We start from the raw sequence: 19,237 nt of genomic DNA, 5'->3' as shown, positions 1-19,237 counted from the left end.
CGATTTACCTACTCTCTGGACAAGACCCTCCCCCGAACGTACGCCGAGCTGCTGGAGCGCGCATACAAGTACATGCACGCGGATGAAGGAGCTTCCGACCGATGCTTGGCCGAACCTAGAGGCCCGAAGGAGAAGCGGAGGAAAGGTCGGGAACCCGCCGAACCCAGCAGGCCCCCGACCGATAGTCAGGTCTCGCCACCCCGACGAATCCAAAAGTCACCCCGGCAACAGACCCCAAGGCCGGCACGTCCCAGGTACGATTCCTACACTCCTCTCTCCGCTCCTCGTGCACAGATTCTAATGGAGATCGAGGGGGAAGAATACCTGCGACGGCCTCCGCCTCTGAAGGCAAAAGGCCTCGACCGTCGGAAGTACTGTCGATTTCACCGAGGCCACGGCCACAACACCGAGCAGTGCATCCAGCTTAAGGATGAGATCGAAGCTCTCATCCACCGGGGGTATCTCGATAAATTTTGAAAGAACCCGCCGACCCAACCAGTTGCCGATCGACGACCCCGGCCGACTGAAGAGGCGGCGACTAATCAGCCGACGGTCGGAGTCATCAACATGATCTCCAAGCGGCTAGGCCCGAGGACGTTTGCGGGAGGGGAGCCGACGAAAAAGCCACGCCCGGACGACGTAATCACTTTTACGGAGGAAGACGTTCGGGGCATCCAAACTCCCCACGACGATGCTGTTGTTGTTTCGGCAACAATAGCAAATTATGATGTAAAAAGAATTTTTGTTGATAATGGAAGTTCGACGAATGTTTTGTTTTACTCGACCTTCTCCCGGATGCAACTGTCAACCGACCGACTTAAGAGGGTCTCTATGCCCTTGATCGGCTTTGCCGGGGATGCTGTCACGATGGAAGGAGAAATTACCCTGCCTGTGATGGCCGGCACTGAACCACGGCAAAGCACCGTCCACTTAACTTTTGCGGTCGTCCAAGTGCCTTCGGCCTACAATGCCATACTTGGACGATCCGGACTGAACGCCCTCAGGGCGATCGTCTCGACGTACCATCTCCTCGTTCGGTTTCCGACCAAAAATGGGGTCGGGGAGATGCACGGGGATCAACAGCTCGCTCGGCGATGCTTCCAGATCTCTGCTCAAAATGACGAGTTGAGGGGCTCCCTGACGATCGACAAGATGGACCAGCGGGAGGAGGAAGAACGGGGTTCGCCGGCCGAGCAGCTCGTGTCGATCCCGATAGCAGAAAATCCCGACCGGAAGGTATGGGTCAGATCTCAACTACCCGACCCCGAACGACGATGATTGACGGAGCTGCTAACGGCCAATGCCGACATATTTGCTTGGTCGGCAGCCGATATGTCGGGCATCCCCCCAGAGACGATAACCCACCGACTCAACATCGACCCGACGATGAGACCGGTGAGGCAGAAGAAAAGATCCTTCGCTCCAGAGAGACAGAGGGCCATCGAAGAAGAAGTGGACAAGCTCCTCGAAGCGGACTTCATCCGAGAATCCACGTATCCCGATTGGCTCGCCAATGTTGTCATGGTCAAAAAAGCCAACGGAAAGTGGAGGATTTGCATCGACTATACCGACTTGAACCGAGCCTGCCCAAAGGATAGCTTTCCACTTCCAAAGATCGACCAGCTGGTGGATGCGACGTCCGGATTTTGACTGCTCAGCTTCATGGACGCCTTCGCCGGATACAACCAGATCCGGATGGCGCCTGAAGACGAGGAGCATACCGCCTTCGTGACTCCCAAGGGCCTCTACTGTTATCGGGTGATGCCCTTCGGACTGAAGAACGCCGGCGCCACTTACCAGCGACTCGTCAATAAGGTTTTTAAAGACCAGATCGGGCGCAACATGGAGGTGTACGTGGACGACATGCTGGTGAAAAGTGCGCAGATCCCGGATCATGTTCAGGATCTCGAGGAGACCTTCCGCACTCTACGACGACACCGAATGAAGCTCAACCCGACCAAGTGCGCTTTTGGGGTGACCTCAGGGAAGTTCCTCGGATTCCTCGTTTCTCAGAGAGGGATTGAGGCCAACCCTGAGAAAATAAAGGTGATCCTCGACATGCGTCATCCGAACACCAAGAAGGAGGTCCAACAGCTGAACGAAAAAATCGTCGCTCTTAGCCGATTCATTTCTCGATCAGCTGAAAGGTGCCTCCCATTTTTCAAAACTTTGCACCAAGCAAATGGTTTTTCTTGGTCGGATGAGTGCCAACGGGCCTTCGAAGACCTGAAGAAGTACTTGGCTTCCCCACCGCTGCTCGTAAAGCCGCAGGTCGGGGAGACCTTGTATCTCTACTTGGCCACATCTTCTGAGGCGGTCAGTTCGGTGCTCATCCGAGAAAACGAGAACTGAACCCATCAGCCTATCTACTACATCAGCAAGGTGCTCCACGGTGCCGAAGCCAGATATTCGGAGACGGAAAAGATGATTTTCACCCTGACCGTCTCCGCACAACGACTCCGTCCATACTTCCAGGCTCATGCCACAGTGGTTCTCACCAACCAGCCCCTGAGGGCGATATTGCGCCGACCGGATACATCTGGACGACTGGCAAAGTGGGCGATGAAGCTCAGCGAGTTCGACATTCAGTACCGACCGCGCCCTGCCTTGAAGGCTCAGGTCTTGGCCGACTTCATCGCCGAGTGCCCGACAACCGACCAAGGATCGGGAGCTGCAGACCCGGGATGAGACGCGGTCTCTGAGCCAGATCCGGTCTCCACCTGGGTACTGCACATCGACGGAGCTTCAAACGCTCAGGGGAGCGGGGCTGGGCTCCTGCTCACAAATTCGGATGGGGTGGTCACCGAGTACGCCCTCCGATCCGACTTCAAGGCCTCCAACAACCAAACCGAGTACGAAGCACTCCTCGCTGGCTTGAGGATGGCGAGGGAACTGGACGTCGACAGCCTCCGGGCATTCTCCGACTCTCAGCTGATCGTGGGGCAGGTCAGGGGCGAATTCGAGGCGCGAGATCCGACCATGGTCAAATACCTTCAGAAAGTGAAGGACCTCGTGGCACGCCTCAGGTATTTTGAAATTTTCCACATCCCTAGGTCGGAGAACGCCCGTGCCGACGCACTCTCCAGACTGGCGACTTCGGCTTTCGACTCTTTGGGTCGGACGTTCGTTGAGAACCTCGAGCAGCCGAGTGTCGACCGGGTCGACGGGGTGCTACAACTAACGGACGAACCAAGCTGGATGGACCCGATCGTTCGGTATTTGACCGACGGGATCGGCCCCGAGGATCCCGCGGAGGCCAAGCGGCTCCGATGGTCGGCCTCCCAATATGTAATCATGGACGGCCGACTCTACAAGAGGTCGTTCTCGCTCCCCTTGCTTAGGTGCTTGAGACCGACCGACGCCGACTATGCTCTCCGAGAGATGCACAAAGGGATCTGCGGGAATCACTTGGGGGGCAAGTCCCTGGCCTACAAAGTCCTGCGACAGGGTTACTACTGGCCCACCATGAGGAAGGACGCGGTCGAGTTGGTTCGGAGGTGCGAACCTTGTCAGAAGTACGCCAACATTCAACACCAACCGGTCAGCCAAATCGCTCCTATTGTTGCTCCATGGCCCTTCACTCAGTGGAGGGTCGATATTCTCGGCCCTTTTCCTCTAGCATCAGGTCAAAGAAAGTTCATAGTTGTCGCCATCGACTACTTCACTAAGTGGGTGGAGGCCGAACTCTTGGCGTAGATCACCGAGCGGAAGATGGAGGACTTTATCCAAAAATCCATCATCTTCAGGTTCGGGTTGCCGCATACTATCATCACTGACAATGGGCGGCAATTCGACAACCAGGACTTTCGAGACTTCTGCGCAAGGTTCCACATCACGCACCGACTGACTTCAGTCGGGCACCCACAGTCCAACGGCGAAGTCGAGGTGACCAACCGGACCTTACTCCACGGACTCAAAATCCGACTGAATGAAGCCAAAAGCCTCTGGATCGACGAGCTAGGCTCCGTCCTGTGGGCTTACCGAACGACCCCACGCGTTCCGACCGGGGAGTCGCCTTTCAGCTTGGCCTACGGGACGGAGGCTATGATCCCACTCGAGGTTGGACTGCCGTCTTCAAGGGTCGAGCGGTATCAAGAGCCGGACAACTCCGATTGTCGGAGGGCCGACCTAGACCTCCTCCCAGAACTGCGAAACGAGGCTCAAATTTGCATGGCTTCGTACCGACAGAAGGTTGCTCGGTATTACAATGCCAAGGTCAGACCAAAGCTCTTCAGGCCTGGCGACTTGATCCTGAGGAAGGCAGAGGTCTCGAAGCCCCTGGACCAGGGGAAGCTGGCTCCGAACTGGGAATGGCCCTACAAGGTAGCAGACACCTATGGTCCGAGAGCCTACCGACTGGAGACCCTCAAAGGAAAACCCATCCCCCGAACGTGGAACGCCGACAACTTGAAATTGTACTACCAATGAACTCTGTACTTGACCAGTCAGAATACAAATCCAGTTTGAAATCTCGAAGTTTTAACTCTTCGACTAACGATCAGTGCTCGCCAAGCTCAAGCCCCGATATGTCGACTTGGACTTGGTATCCACCTGAAACCGACGACCCTACCGTCGGTGACGCATCGGACTCTTACAAGGATCGATGCATCCACATGGACGGGAGCTACACTCCTTCGACGACACATCGGACTCTTACGAGGATCGATGCATCTATATTGACGGGAGTTGACACTCCTTCTACGGTCGAACTTTCGGGCCAGACCATCGGCTAACACGCCGATCGGGCCCCAACCAAAGAAAGACGAAGTGCCTGCGCGACCGACGTCGCGACTCCCGACCGAGCTACGGCCGGTCGAAGGATATTCGGCTTACCACCGTCTATCACACAATGCGACCTCAGTCACATTCATGATTCACCGATCGGGCTACGACCGGCCGGAAGATATTCGGCTTACCACCGTATATCGCGAGGCGCAGTAAGTATACCCGACACAAGGGGATCGGGGTCCGACTTATCGGTGCTCCCTTGACCGAATGTGCCGGACGACATTCGACTGAACGCGTCAGAGGGGACCCGACTACCGAACCTTTACCACGGTCGGTCGGCTCCCGACTCAACAGACGCACCCGACTGACGACCTTGACTATCAAAGGCCGATCCAAAGTCGGGACTTACTCTACCTTCGTGGCGGCACGAGTTGCCGAACGTCCTAACCGACCTACATGAGTTAGCGACTTACATGAGTTAGCGACGTACATGAGTTAGCGACTTACGAAGACATTCAACAATACACAAGAAAAAGATCGAGCAGAAGAAAAAGTAAAGGAAGTTTTCATTCAAAGTCAAAAGGAAGTTTACAAAGTCGGGTCGAAGCCCGATTACAAGTATTCCAAAAAAGGAAAAGACAAAAGAAACAAAAGTCGGCAATGCCCGATCATCCCTCTGAGTCGATCTCCTCGACCGACGGAAGATCGCGGATAACTGGTGTGTCAACCACGATCGGCGCTGGGTCGACGGTCGAAGCAGGACCGTCGGTCGGCGGGGGACTGGCAGTCGGCGCCACTTGCTCCGGGACGGCTTCCTCCGCCACGACGACGCCTCCCAATGGCTGGTCGGCCATCTCCTCGGTGGCTTGCTCCTCGGCCCCCGACGGGACGATACCGCTGAGGTCCAGCTCCGGGTACAAGGCATGGACCGCATCCCGACCGTCCTCGTACCCCACCCGGTACGACGTGAAGCCGAACTCCAGCATCTCCTCCCGGTATTGATCGGTGGCACGGAAGTCCTCCACCGCCCGGCTTGCCGACTCCTTCGCCGACCTTGCTTCCTCCTCCGCCCGACCGAGCGAGTCCTTTGCCGACTCTGTTTTCGCCTTCGCTATGTCGGCGTCAGCCTGGGCGATCGATAGATCTTCCTCGGCTTTGGCGAGCTTCTCCAGGCTGACCCGAAGCTGCTCGCGCTCGCCTTCAAGTTCGGCGGCAACGCCATCCCGCTCGCGCCGCAGACGATGCACGGTCCGGCCCTTGCATTTGGATTCTTTTTTGGCCGACCTTAGCTCGGACCCGAGCCGGGAGACTTCGTCCACCAACTTGGCCTCCCGGTCGGCCGACTGCTTCAAGTGATCGACCAGCATTGCCCGATCGGCTTCGGCCGCCGCCGACCTTTCCTTCCAAGCCGCCCGAACGTTTCCGAACCTCCGGTATCCGGCTTCAAGCTCCGACATGGTGTAGATCAGCTGCCGACGCAAGTGTTTCGTCAGGAAAACAAATTGATGAAAATACTAAGGAAAAAGGATGCGGAACAAGACTTACCTCGACCATGGTCGGGTAGAACGACGACAGCATCTCGGTCACTTGCCGAGACCTCAACACCTCCACGTCGGTCGGGAGGAGGATTCCCTGGTACAGCCTCCTCGCCAGGTTGTGGTCGGCCAACGCCGACGCCCCTTCGGGGAACTGTGCGCTGGGCGGCACAGTTCGACTCCCCGACCTTGTTTCGTCCGCGGGGTCCATCGGGGCCTTCCCCCGATCGGCCGCCCCGACCGACGGAACCGACAGCGAGGGGATGCTCGAGGTTGAACCGGCACCCCCCGTTGCGGCCACAGACGCCGTCGGACGATGTTCGGTTTCCCGAACGTCATCCGGCTCCACCGCCGTCGGTGAGGCCGCCGATGTTCCTTCGGCCGCTTCTTCCACCGGCCTCTCCTCCGCATGCGCTGCCGGAGCCGCGAGTGCTATCACTGGCTCCGATTGGTCGGTCGCCGATGCTTCGACGGTCGGCGCCGCTGGAGTAGGCTTCTTCAGAGGACGCGAAGGTCCTGCCCCCGATGCCGGCCTCTTCCTTGTTGCAAATTGTCGGATCTCGGCGTCGGTCGGCCGCATTCTTGGAGGTGTCCCTGCGATACCGACAGATGTGTTAATCAAAGAGCCGGACAAAGGGCCGAATGAAAAAAGGACCGGGGGATCGGGCGATACCTAGTCGGGGGACCAAGCTCAAGCCGACGTCATAGAGAGCTTGTTCGGTAACAAGCTCCCTCTGCTTCGGGACCGACATATCTTTGAGTCAGTGGAAGTCCTCCCGGTCGTCCGCCTCCACCCGGCTGTTGTCATTTGCCTCGGTTCGGGGCACGCCCCAGTGCGAAGGGAAGCCCCAAGGAGATGGAGATGAGACGAAGAAAAACTGGTTCTTCCACCCATGGATGGACGATGGAAGATCAGTGATGAAGGAAAGACCCTTCCGGGGGTTGAAGAGCCACCACCCTCGGGCCTTAGGGTGGGGTCGGAGCACAAAGAATGCCCAGAAGAGCGAAATACGAGGGTTGGTCGGCAAAAGCTGACACAACAGTGCGAAGCTGATTATCAGTCGGACAGAGTTCGGCGCCAATTGCGCCGGACAAAGTCCGTAATAATTCAGCAGATTTCGGACGAACTCCGGAATCGGGAGCCGAAGACCCGGGCGAAGGTCTTCGACATACAACGCCAGTTGGCCAGGCGGAGGGTTGTTAACCCGACCGCCGGCCCCTGGGGCGAAGAGTTGAAACTGCTCCGGGATGCGATACTGCTCCCGAAGCCGATCAACGTTCGGCCCCGAAAGCGAGGAAACCTCAACTTTCGGAGTCGACCGGGAGTCGTCGGTCGGATTTCCCGACCGAGCTCTCCGAGTCGGATTTCCGACCATTACACCGGAACCGAACAAGAAGAGGAAGAAGCGAAGAGGAAGAAGAAGCAAAGAGGAAGAAGAAGAAGAGGAAAGGAAGACCACGAACCGGCTATGAACCCTTCTGGAAGCTGGAGGAGAGGCTCTGCCCGTGACGACTGAGAAATCGCCCGGACAGAGTTTCTACAGCAAAACGTCGATAGTGAGGTCCTGGGTCCGGATGGTCCTATATATATAGGACCGTCCGACGGTCGAGATGCCTCCGCACCGACCGAAGACTCACGGATGTGCGACACGTAGCGGCCTCCGGGCGGCCTGATGATTCGGCGCGCCCATCCCGGGACGGCCGCACCGCCCTCATTAAATGCGAGGGGCGCCGGCCCAACCACCTCCGACACGTGGCAAACGGGGCCGCGGTTCCGCATTAAAGCGCCCGTGCCGATTCGCGTTCCCGATGGGATGCCTGACAGCGCCCCCCGCTCCCAGAATCGGCGCTGGGCGACGGTCTGCGTTCCCCAGAAGCCGCCGGATATCCGGTCGCCTGACACCGAATCGTCCGGCACCCGACCTCCTGACGCCGACGTGACGTCTGACGACGACAAGACGGGACGTCTGACACCTGACGCCGACGTGACACCTGACACCGACTAGACGTCTGACACTAGCGAATCGCTCGGCATGCATGAGACGCCTGACGTCGTATCAACCCGCGGTACGGTCGGAATTTGGCATACGACGAATCCACTCCTTTTCGCTCGGGATTGCTGCCCAACTAAAAGCATCGACCAGCTCACCGTCCGACTCAGGAGTGGAGGGGGGCAACTGTTGGGGAATACCCACCGACCGACCGACCGACGTCCGGAGGGACCGACCGACCGACCGACGGCCGGAGGGACCGACCGACCGACTGACAGCCGGAGCGACCGACCGACGGGCGCCATCGCCGGCCGAATTAACGGCCCACAACCGACTGAGGATGTGTCGGTCGGGCATACTTTTCCCGACCGACTGAACCTAGAAGTCTGTTGGTCGACTCACGCAAGACTCGCCGACCAACAGAGGGGCCCGACACCACTCAGCTGGCCACCGACCTAGGGTCGGTCGACTCCTCCGATCGCCGTACAGCCGCCAAAGCTTGTCAGTTCTGACAGCAACATACGGCACGGCCACCTAGGGGCATTGTCCCGTCGAGGGCATTGTCAACCCTAGTGATTTGACAGTCCCACGGCGACATGACACTTTCACGGCGACTCTGACAGTCTACAGTGAGTTGATAATTCCTCAGTTGTCCGCGCCATTAATGACGGCGCCATACCGTGCTCCACTATATAAATCGGGGAAGGCAACAGTGCAAGGGATCCCCCCACTTCTCGACTTCGAATCCACAGGCTCGCTCCTCTCCCTCTCTCTCTCGATTGTGCTCTCTGTCTTCATTTCACTGTTGTCCAATCACCTCTCTGATTTGATCGTCGGAGGATCTCCATCGAAGCCGCCTCCGATCAGTATGAACTTTCCTTTTTTACAGACGCATGTTCCCTGACGATCAGACGGTGAGGCGATTGGCCGCAATACATACCAAACATTTTTTGATTGAACGCTATCCGCAAAGCCAAACGGAGAATTAGTATTTTTATTTAATTTATTTACATCGTAAGCCGCACGAAGGATACTTTGGTAATTGGGCAGCCGGGCAGGCTTTCCCTTATACCCAGACTGGATTTTATTGCAGCGCCCGTAAAGCAATTGCTTGGGTCCCCAACGCCCACTGACCGACGCGTGTCGGTTCTCTTCCCCACCCTCCTCGCACCTCCCTTCCCGCTCTTTCCTTCGCCATTATCATTCCCTCTCTCTTCCGAGACCGAGAAATTATTGATCGAACGTGGTTCACAGTGAACCAGGGATAATTTATTGGTGAAAAGGCACTAAATACATCGTAGCCTATGTTGTTAAGGAGGAAAAAGTATTAAACAGATGATGACGGGTGTTGTTATTGGAGGGAAAAGGTGTTAATTATCTTTGGTCCACAGTAAACCAGGTCCGACCAATATTTGGTTCCCTCATCCACCCGGTGCAGAGAGAGGGAAAAGACCTCTTCCCTTTTTTTCTTTGTTCCGGTCCGACACCAAACCCTCCGCTCCGTCGGCAGGGATCTTTCCTCCGATCCCTCATCGGATCTCCGGCTCCAGCCCCCGATCCCCTATGCTCTGTGCCCTCTCCCATATCTCTCCCAGCATTTGCAGATCGGATCCCGATCTCTGCAATCCCCCCAGGTTCGTTCCAGATCCGCTGTCGACTTGCTCGCCGGACATCGCACCAGATTGCGCTTGGATTTTTTTTTTCCTTTCGAAATATATGATCTATACTCTTTACTTATATATCCTTTTCATTTCGTATTCGTGAGTTGGCGAATTTAAATGACTTTTTTTTTTTTTGGAATTCTTGGGTGCTTCTTTCCTGATATGTTTTGACAAGGGGCGTCTTTTAGTTCGCTCTAATTAGCTGGATCTTGTTCTGGATTGTCTTGATTTATAAAATTTGCTTATCTTACGGATTAGATCGGTGAAAGCTAGAACTGATCTGAAATCTGTCGACTATAGAAAAATTTAAGGGTTTGCAGGCATTAATTGGATTTCGTCTAAATGAATTGGATTTTCGGTGGCCTTCCTTCTTCGTGTTACCCCTTGGTTCGGAGCTTGGGGAAGAGAAGAAAAAGAAAAAAAGAAAGTATATTTTTTTTTCTTTTGGTCGGGAGTTTAAAGAAAGAAAAGAAATTGATTTCTTTCCTTCTCACTTGGAAGCGAAGAAAGGGAAAAAAAAAAATGTTACAATCTTCTGTTACTATTATATCTTCCAAAGAAACCGAAGAAACCCAATAAAGGAATCCAAGAAAAGATCTTACCTTTTAATTTTTTTCCATCTTTCCTTTTATTTTCACTGATTTTTTCGGTCTACATGAGTCTCAATCGAGGCTTCAAGGTGGGAGGCTTGAAATAAGCCATAGGATTGAAATGGAATATCAATTTTGTTCTTCATTATTAAAGAGATAAGACGGAAATTATAAAAAATTCACCAATTTTCAATTCTTTTCTCTCCAAATCCATTTGATTTGGAGGAGAAAAAAATTGCAGATTTGAGAGAATTTGTATTTCCTCTGTTTCTCTCCTTTTCTTTTACGAAAAAACTCCCAACCAAGTGAAAGTATTAACTTTCTCTCCCATTCTTTTCTCTTCTCTCCTATTCTTGTCTCCCAACCAAGGCATAAATCTCCATGTCCGGATTTTTGGCTAGATTTCTAACCTTCTCAAATTTCCGTCATTTCTTCTGGCTTGTTGTGATTAGCATTTCTTCTAGTAGCATGCTAATTAAACTCTTTTTAAAGAATTGCTCGGGATCAAGGCAATCACTGTTTTTGTCTTCTTGGATAACATTTTTCCTATCAGGTTATATTCTGTTTTGTTTCCACATCTTCGATTTAGGTGTTTGGCCAGGAGGCCCAAGACAACCCACAACTGAATAAATTTTTTCCAATTTGAGACAATTGCGTGAGTTTACATTCAGTTGGTTTAAGGGTCCAGATTATGCATTAGTAGTTCACTTTCTGGTGTGTTTTTGTTTCAGTTCAATCAGATTTTTGTTTAGAGAGATTGAAAAACTTGTTCGCAAGTCTTTATTTGTTCATGTTTAGTCACGGATATTCATTGCTTTTCTGTTCGCCAGGTTCTTCTGTATTTTAAGGCATGGAATTCTATTATGGTAAATGTTTTTAATGTTAAGTTAAAGTTCTCTTATGTGGTTGCTAGGAATGTTCTTGAATTCTCTCAAGCTTCTAAAGTGAGATCCTTTTAGTGTCCTTTTCATTATAATAATAAAGATACCCTTTTGCTTGCTCTAATTATTGAATTTAGACTCAGAGGAACGTAACATTTGGATCAATCATTGATCAGGTGGTAAGTGCTTGTTGCCTGCTGCCTGTTTTGTGCCAATTTTTTAGACTATTTTTAAAATGTTTTTTTTTTTAAATATGTATTAGGACGGACCTTAACCATTAATTTTCTATACTGAGGCACTTGGATCTATACTTTAACCTTTCCTCCAAAAATGGTTCTTTCAGCTCCATTTTAATTATATATATTTATGCTTAGGCAAGCTTTTTTTAATATGTCGCTTGTGCATCTAATGTCCTGTTTATCTATTGTCAATCGTAGGACTGTTCTTTGATCTCTTTGCTTGATCATGTGGGAAGGTTTCATGGGAGGTGGTGGCTTAACAGGAAATTGAGTATAATCTACAGAAACGATGAAGAAAGCTTTTGATCAAACTGTTCGGAACCTGTAAGAGTTTTCTTCATTCTACTGATGATTAGGATGATGTGTTTTAAATTCCCCTTTTATTGAGCCATCTACCATACATTTACAATACTGTTGAAGTTGCTATATTAGTATTTTCATCGGAATTGCATGCTTTTTATGACTACTAACATTATTCTGTGATTCAGCAGGTTTATGTTGTAGTGTTTGCAGCAGTCTTAGATACTAAGCTATATGATCTATCACCTGATGTGAACTATTTTTAATGTTTTGCAGCAAGAAAGAGGTGAACAAGAAAGTTTTAAGATCCCAAGAATAGAGCAAAAGGTTATCTTTTCAAATTCCATGTTCTTCATGTTATCTTTCTTTGTGAATTTAGTTGAAAAATGGGTGATTAGTTTTAGCTTAATATCAATCACAGTTTGATTGTTTTCTGTCAAGGAAATATACCTTCCGAGCAGCATGGCAATATTGCTGTTCACTAAATATCAGACAACTAATAGTGTATTTTTTCATCTTAATTTCAGATTCTTGATGCTACAAGCAATGAACCTTGGGGGCCACATGGATCACACCAGGCTGATATTGCACAAGCGACTAGAAATTTGTAAGCTGATATTTCTATTTGTTCTCGACTTCCTTTTCTTTTTCCTCTTTTCAGACATTTAATATTCAGCAATTTTGCAGTCATGAATACCAGATAATCATGCATGTCATCTGGAAGAGGATCAATGATATTGGAAAAAAAAAGTGGCGTCATGTTTACAAGGTGTTGCATACAATTCCCTTTCTCTTCCTACATGATGCATCCTGTAGACTGTCTATTAATTAGTTATTTTGGGCCTGAATGCACTTTATATCTTCTCTATTATTTTTTTTATCTCTTAATTTGGAACTCATTAATCAGCAATATGATAACAATTTATACTTTCCAGGCATTGTCTATTTGTCACCTACTCTTTACAAATATTTATTGGCAACTGATTGTCTGTTTCATTGAGCTTTAGGGCCTGATTGTTATACTTTCCGGGCATTGTCTATTTGTCACCTACTCTTTACGAATATTTATTGGCAGCTGCTTGTCTATTTCATTGAGCTTTAGGGCCTGATTGTTATACTTTTCAGGCATTGTCTATTTCCACCTACTCTTTTACAAATATTTATTGGCAACTGGTTGTCTGTTTCATTGAGCTTTAGGACCTGATTGTTTTGGAATATCTAGTTGCAAATGGATCTGAATGAGTCATTGATGAAATCAGGGTGCACTCTTACCAGAAATTGGTACTAAAAGTTATCCTTTGGCTTTCTAATGCATACTGTGAAACTGTATCTGCTTCAGCTTGTCCCTCCATAACTTATGTTATATGGAGTACGCACATTTCATGACCGGCAACTGTGTCCAATTTGCAGACTTTATCCAATTTCCAATATATTGATTCTAGTGGAAGGGACCAGGGAAGCAATGTTAGGAGGAAATCTCAGAGTCTTGCTGCTCTGGTGAATGATAAGGAAAGACTCCAAGAAGTTAGCCTGAAAGCCCTTGCTAACAGGGAGAAGTGAGTGCACTTTCTGAAAATTACGAACAACTTGGACATGTAGACTTGAATATTTAATGTTTTTGGTCCTGTTGTATAGGTATTGCAGTACATTCTCAACTGGTGGAACATATAGGCCCGGTTCATATTCAAGAACAGGAGGCTATGGAGACCATTATGATGATGATCGTTATGATGTTCACTCTGGTAGTAGAGATGAAGATCAGGATGAGTATGGAAGGGAAAGAGAATGGGCATATTAGGGATGATGATAAATACGGCAGAAGTGGTGACCCATATAGCCGAGAAGGAGATCGGTATGGTAGGGATTTTGATGATCGTTATGGAAGAGAGAGTCATAGAGCTGATGATCACAGAGGAAGCTGCGGCAATGAAGATTATCCGTATAGGTCAAGAAGTAGGAGTTTTGATAGAGATCGAGATCGTTCCTTTGATGATGATGACCATTATTCATCTTGGTATGCACTAGTTTCTGTTGACATCATCTACTTGTTTATTTTGTCAACAAGAAGCTGTTTTTTGTAAGCTGTATCTTTAGGCGGGCCGGTGCTTCTAAAGTTTTTAAACCCTTTTTTTTTTTTAACATTCCAAGTATATGCCCCTCTTGGTATATGTTTTTGAAAAGAATGCTGCTAGCATATTTTGAATGCATGCTTAATCTGCTCTTTTGATGCAGTGGTGGTGGTGGCAGAGCTGATGACCCTTCTCAAGATGAGGTGAATTTTTCAATTTTTATTGGGATTTATAATCATCTTAAACTGTTTTGTTTCTGAAGGAATTTTTCGTAAGTACTGGCCCAAATTCTGAGCTACACATTTTGTCTAAACAAATAATTTTGTTACCAGTATATTCAAGTGCAAGCTTTCTGAGCAAAATGTTGGTGCACCACCCAGGTATGAAGAAGTCATAAGAAATGCCCAACCCCACATGCAGGAAGAAAAGTATAAATTTTCGATCTTCTTATGAATTTTTCTGTTCATGAGTATGCAATTTGTTTCCTCTGACATCATCTTTAATTTCAGAAATGGAGGCAATGTAGCAGCAGCTGCACCAAAAGCATCTAGAGTCTCCACCCTCTGTACCTAAAGCAAGCTCTTCTAGGGAAGGTACAGGTCAAATCTCAGATGACACTGTACCTGGTGTGCCTGCATCAACTGAATCCAAGGATGTTGATGGTTTTGATGATTTTGATCCACAGGGTTCTGTGTCTGGTACTGTAGATTGTCTTTTGGAAAAGGATTTTATTAAGATTATATCATTAATTTTGCTTGGCTTTGTGATCCATTTAATACTTGGGGGTGACAACAGGTCCAGCTAGGTCAGCCACCTTTGACATTAAGAGTAAGCTCTACCTGAATCCGACGTGATGAGCTAGTGGGTTGATTTTTCTTAGTCATGAGTAGTTTTGGGTTGATTCTCATGAGCTAACTTGAGGCCTAGAAAACATACTGTTGGGAAGCTTGGTTATTTGTTACACTAGAAACCCTCTATTTACTAGGCTAGTAATTACAGATAATGAAGTTACCATATTTTTTTGATTTACTAGTAATATCATCAAATTCTTTAATCTTTAGCAATTTATTGGTTTGTTTAATAACAATCTTAATGAGTAGGATGGAAAAGTAGATCTTGGATAGCAAATTGTTAGCTTCTCTGTAAATTTCTTAGGTGTTCTTGGACATGTGTGATGGAATTAGAGCTTAGTGGATGAAATGAAGAGGTTATTTTGGTGCAGGCATCTTGGTAGCTTAAGGTAACATTTTATAATATGGCAAGAATGTTGAAGTTCTTTCATGATTAAAACTGTTGGGCAACAGAGATGGCCTAACCAAATAAGGTGATGTTGGTGAAAGTTGAGCTGTTATAGACAAGCATAGGAGTTGCATCAGTTGATAGAGTGACAGCACTGATGGAACTAGTATGGCATGCATGACAAATATCTGGGAGCCTTGGACACGGAGTCGTGCGAGATGTTTTGAATGGTCTAGAAAAAGGAGGGAAAGGATATGGAAAACCTTGCAATAATGCCAGAGTTGTCATTAATACATGAAGCCTGCTTCAGATTTTGTGGGCATAGCTTGGTACTCATGCATGTCGTGCCTAGAGTAGTAAAATGCATTGATTTCTGTGAACCAGTGAATAGATAGAACTTGTAAGATGTGCAAGCATTTTTACATTCAGTTTTTTCAACTGTCATGTTGTTATAGGTACCAGTGCATGTCTTGCCTGTTTCTACGTTGTTGATGATATTTGTTGGTCAGAAGTAACATGGTTTTTTCTTCGCTATTGATCAGCTGCCCTGCCAGCTGCAAGTAGCTTGGAGGCGGACTTATTTGGATCTCTATCAACATCAGATCATATAAATCCATTGGCTGACACCAGTAACTTCTACCACCATCACTGCTGAAGCTGACTTTTCAGCAAATTGGGGATCTGGGACAGACTTTGTGTCTTTGTCATCAGCATCCCATGTGCTGAGCCAGGTATTATTGATCATCTAGTTGTTAGGCATATATGATAATTAATCCAGTACCTTCCTATGAGTGAACATCCTCCCAAAACAACATTGAAAATTAAACAATGAATGATCGACGGTTCAGGGCATGTTTGTGAAGTGAGATGACAATTGTTGGTTTATGCATGTCATAATGTTTACCAGGACTCTTGAGCGAACTGAATATACGGTACTATAATTCTATTTTGGAACATTATTGCAAATCTTCTTTTTATAAAAAAATGCCAAGATTTCTCCATTTCTTTGATGGCATTTCATGTTGCTTAGTCTTTCGTTGGTATTAGCTTTTCATTGCATATGTTTTTCCATGCTGGCCCAAGAATGATTCCTTTTTTGGTGCATTTTTTGCAGCCTGGTGAAGATCCTTTTGGGGAACCTCCTTTCAAGGCCTGGCTACTCAAGAAAATTTACGTGCTCAGCAACAGAACTTTGCACCTGTCACTTCCATCCAGCTTCCTTCCAGCTCAACTGAAGGTGCCGAACCTTCTATGCCTTCAGCCACCAAGAATGAAACAGCTGCAAGCTTCGACTTTGGTGACTCGTTTGGTGGTATTACTTGTACTCCTAGTGTCACTAATGGTCAACAACGTGCTTTTGCAAGCCCAGCTAATTTGCCTCAGCAGTGCCTGCGGGCGTTAATGTCACAGGTGTGCTTCCGCCGCAAGCAGCAATTGCTGTCTCCATTCCTTCACGGGCAACTCAACCTGCTGCACCAACAAATATACAAACAACCCATTCAAATCTCTTCCCACAATTAATGCCACCAGCTCCGTCAGCTTCACAGGCAGCTCAGCCTGCTGCTCCATCGAACATGCAGGCCGGCCCCCATATGAATTTTCTTTCACAGTCAGGACTATCAGGCCCCACTTAATCTGTAGGTGCTGCCCCTATGTCAGCTTTACCTCCTGTGAAAACTCAGCCATCCAAAGAAAAGTTTGGGACCAAATCGACAGTTTGGGCTGACACACCGAGCCGAGGTCTTGTCAATCTAAACATTTCTGGACGTAAGTGTCTTATTTCTAAAACGTTTATACGTGTGCTGGGAATATTTTTGCCAGGTCTGCAAACTCTGTGCACCTGCTTTTTTGTCTGCGTGATTGCTGATCTACGAACATCGATGTGATCTGCAGCTAAAATCAATCCATGCGGATATTGGAATTGATTTTGATTCCATCAATCGGAAGGAGAAAAGAAAAGAGGAAAAGAAAAGTTCTGCAGCTCCTGCAACATCTACCGTTACCATGGGCAAAGCTATGGGAGTTGGTTCTGGCATTGGCCGGGCAGGTGTGAGTGGCCTGGCAGCCCCTCCAAACCCCATGATGGGTTCTGGCATGGCCATGGGTGCGGGAATGGGCATGGGTGGTGGTGGTGGAACAGGAATGGGCATGGGCATTGGTGGTTATGGTGGGAGCATGAATCAACTGATGGGCATGGGCATGGGGTTGAATATGGGTATGGGCATGGGTGTGGGAATGCCAATGCGGCCGCCCACCGGAATGGCTCCTTCTGGACCTGGTTTGCGTGGGGTTGGCTACAATCCAGTGATGGGTATGGACAGCTATGGTTCGCAGCAGCCATATGGTGGGTATAGGTGAGGAAACGTCGTTCATATATTAAAAATTGTTATGGAGAAAAAGGGAAACCAAATACTAGGATTGCCTGCACGCCTATTCCTGTATCCCTGAACTCCATTGGTTTTGGGTCATATTTTTATTTAAGTTGGGGGATGGGAGATGTATTTACATATATATGACTAATCAATCAGTTAAGTTTTTCAAATGTTATAACTGTCTTTGTTGACTTCAAAAATTTATTACAGCACGTTGCTGAATAGAAAAGTAAAGATCATTCTTTGTTTGTGTTGGGAATAGATAATTCGCTCTGGCATGTTTTTGCAGTCATGCTCTGATTGGAAATGCATTACGTATGCTTACATATTAATGGCACTTTTATCTTTTAATTTGAACATATTTTTTTTTTTTTTCAATATTTCTATCTGCATGTGTCTGTATTGGTTTACCTACGGTGTTCCGAGGGACTAGACATGTCTTTCTTCTTGTGTTCATCTTTTATTTTTTTGATCGATTATTAATGAAAGTTTGGAGCACTTTGAATCCTGTAGCAATGCATCATGTTCCCTGCTATTTGATCTGTTGGGATATGCTGATTGGTTCCTCTCACATCGATCCACCGTCGACCCGTCTAACCAGCATCCGACTCTGCCGACCGACGACTGATCGACACCGACCGATTGAGTATACGTTGGTCGGACGGATCCTCTCCACTCTCGACTGATCGAACTGTAGAGCCCGATATTCGATTCTCGCAAGACGCCCAACTGACCATCAGGGGGTCCCTGAGGATTCGCCCGACATTCCTCAACCAGACACCGACATACAGTCGGTCGACTCCTTCAAATGCCGTACGACTACTAGAGGTTGTCCGTCCTGATAGCGGCGTGCGACTTAGCCGCCCTGGGGTGTTATCTCACCTAAGGTACGGGTCAACCCTGGTGATTTGACAGTCCCACGGCGATTTGACAGTCCTCGACGATTTGACAATTCTCCTATTGTCGGCGCCATTAATGACGGTGCCATACCGCGCCCTACTATAAAACGGGGAAGGCAACAGTGCTGAGGAGGTCCATTCCAAGAACCCCTAGCTCTCACTCTCTCTCACTCTCTCTCTCGCTGAGCTCTTTGATTCTTTTCTACTGTTGTCTAGTCTCCTCTCTGACTTGACCGTCGGAGGTTCCCCACCGGAGACACCTCCGGTCAGTGCGGACTTCTTTTGCAGGCGCTCGTTCCCGACGATCAGGTGACGAGGGGATTGGCCGCAACAGGTTTGGCGTGCCAGGAAGGGGGGACACCTTAGGAAACAGGGATTGCGACCCCCATAGAACTCGAGATGTCCTTTCGAGATGACAAGAACCAAAGCTCAGCGGTCGAGGATCACCGGATCGGCGAGGCACTCTTCCCATCGGAAAAAGGCCTCTCCTCCACCCTCCATGGCAGAACCTAGCTCTCCACGTCCTGTGGTGACCACGGAGGTGCAGATCGCGGCGATTGTGCGGCAGATGACCATACTGACGGACACGGTCAAGAGCCTTCAACAGCAACCAGTCCGATTGCCGCACTCGCCGGCGGAGCAACCGGCAGCACACCCGATGCCCTCCAGGAGCAGCCACCGGCGCCCACGTCGGTCTCCGTCTCCTCCTCAGGAGCAACTGTTACAGCACTCC

At 49.0% G+C, this 19,237-nt stretch overlaps 1 pseudogene; it reads left to right on the top strand.

The window, feature by feature from the left end:
- The first annotated feature begins 9,364 nt into the window (after nt 1-9,364).
- Nucleotides 9,365-17,775, top strand: LOC105055666 (clathrin interactor EPSIN 3-like; annotated as a pseudogene).
- The last annotated feature ends 1,462 nt before the right edge of the window (nt 17,776-19,237 follow it).

This window comes from Elaeis guineensis, chromosome 12, assembly GCF_000442705.2.
Source record: "Elaeis guineensis isolate ETL-2024a chromosome 12, EG11, whole genome shotgun sequence".
In the NCBI taxonomy this organism is placed as follows: Eukaryota; Viridiplantae; Streptophyta; class Magnoliopsida; order Arecales; family Arecaceae; genus Elaeis; species Elaeis guineensis.
The sequence above is the reverse complement of the archived record's forward strand: the minus strand, read 5'-3'. Positions and strand labels throughout refer to the sequence as shown.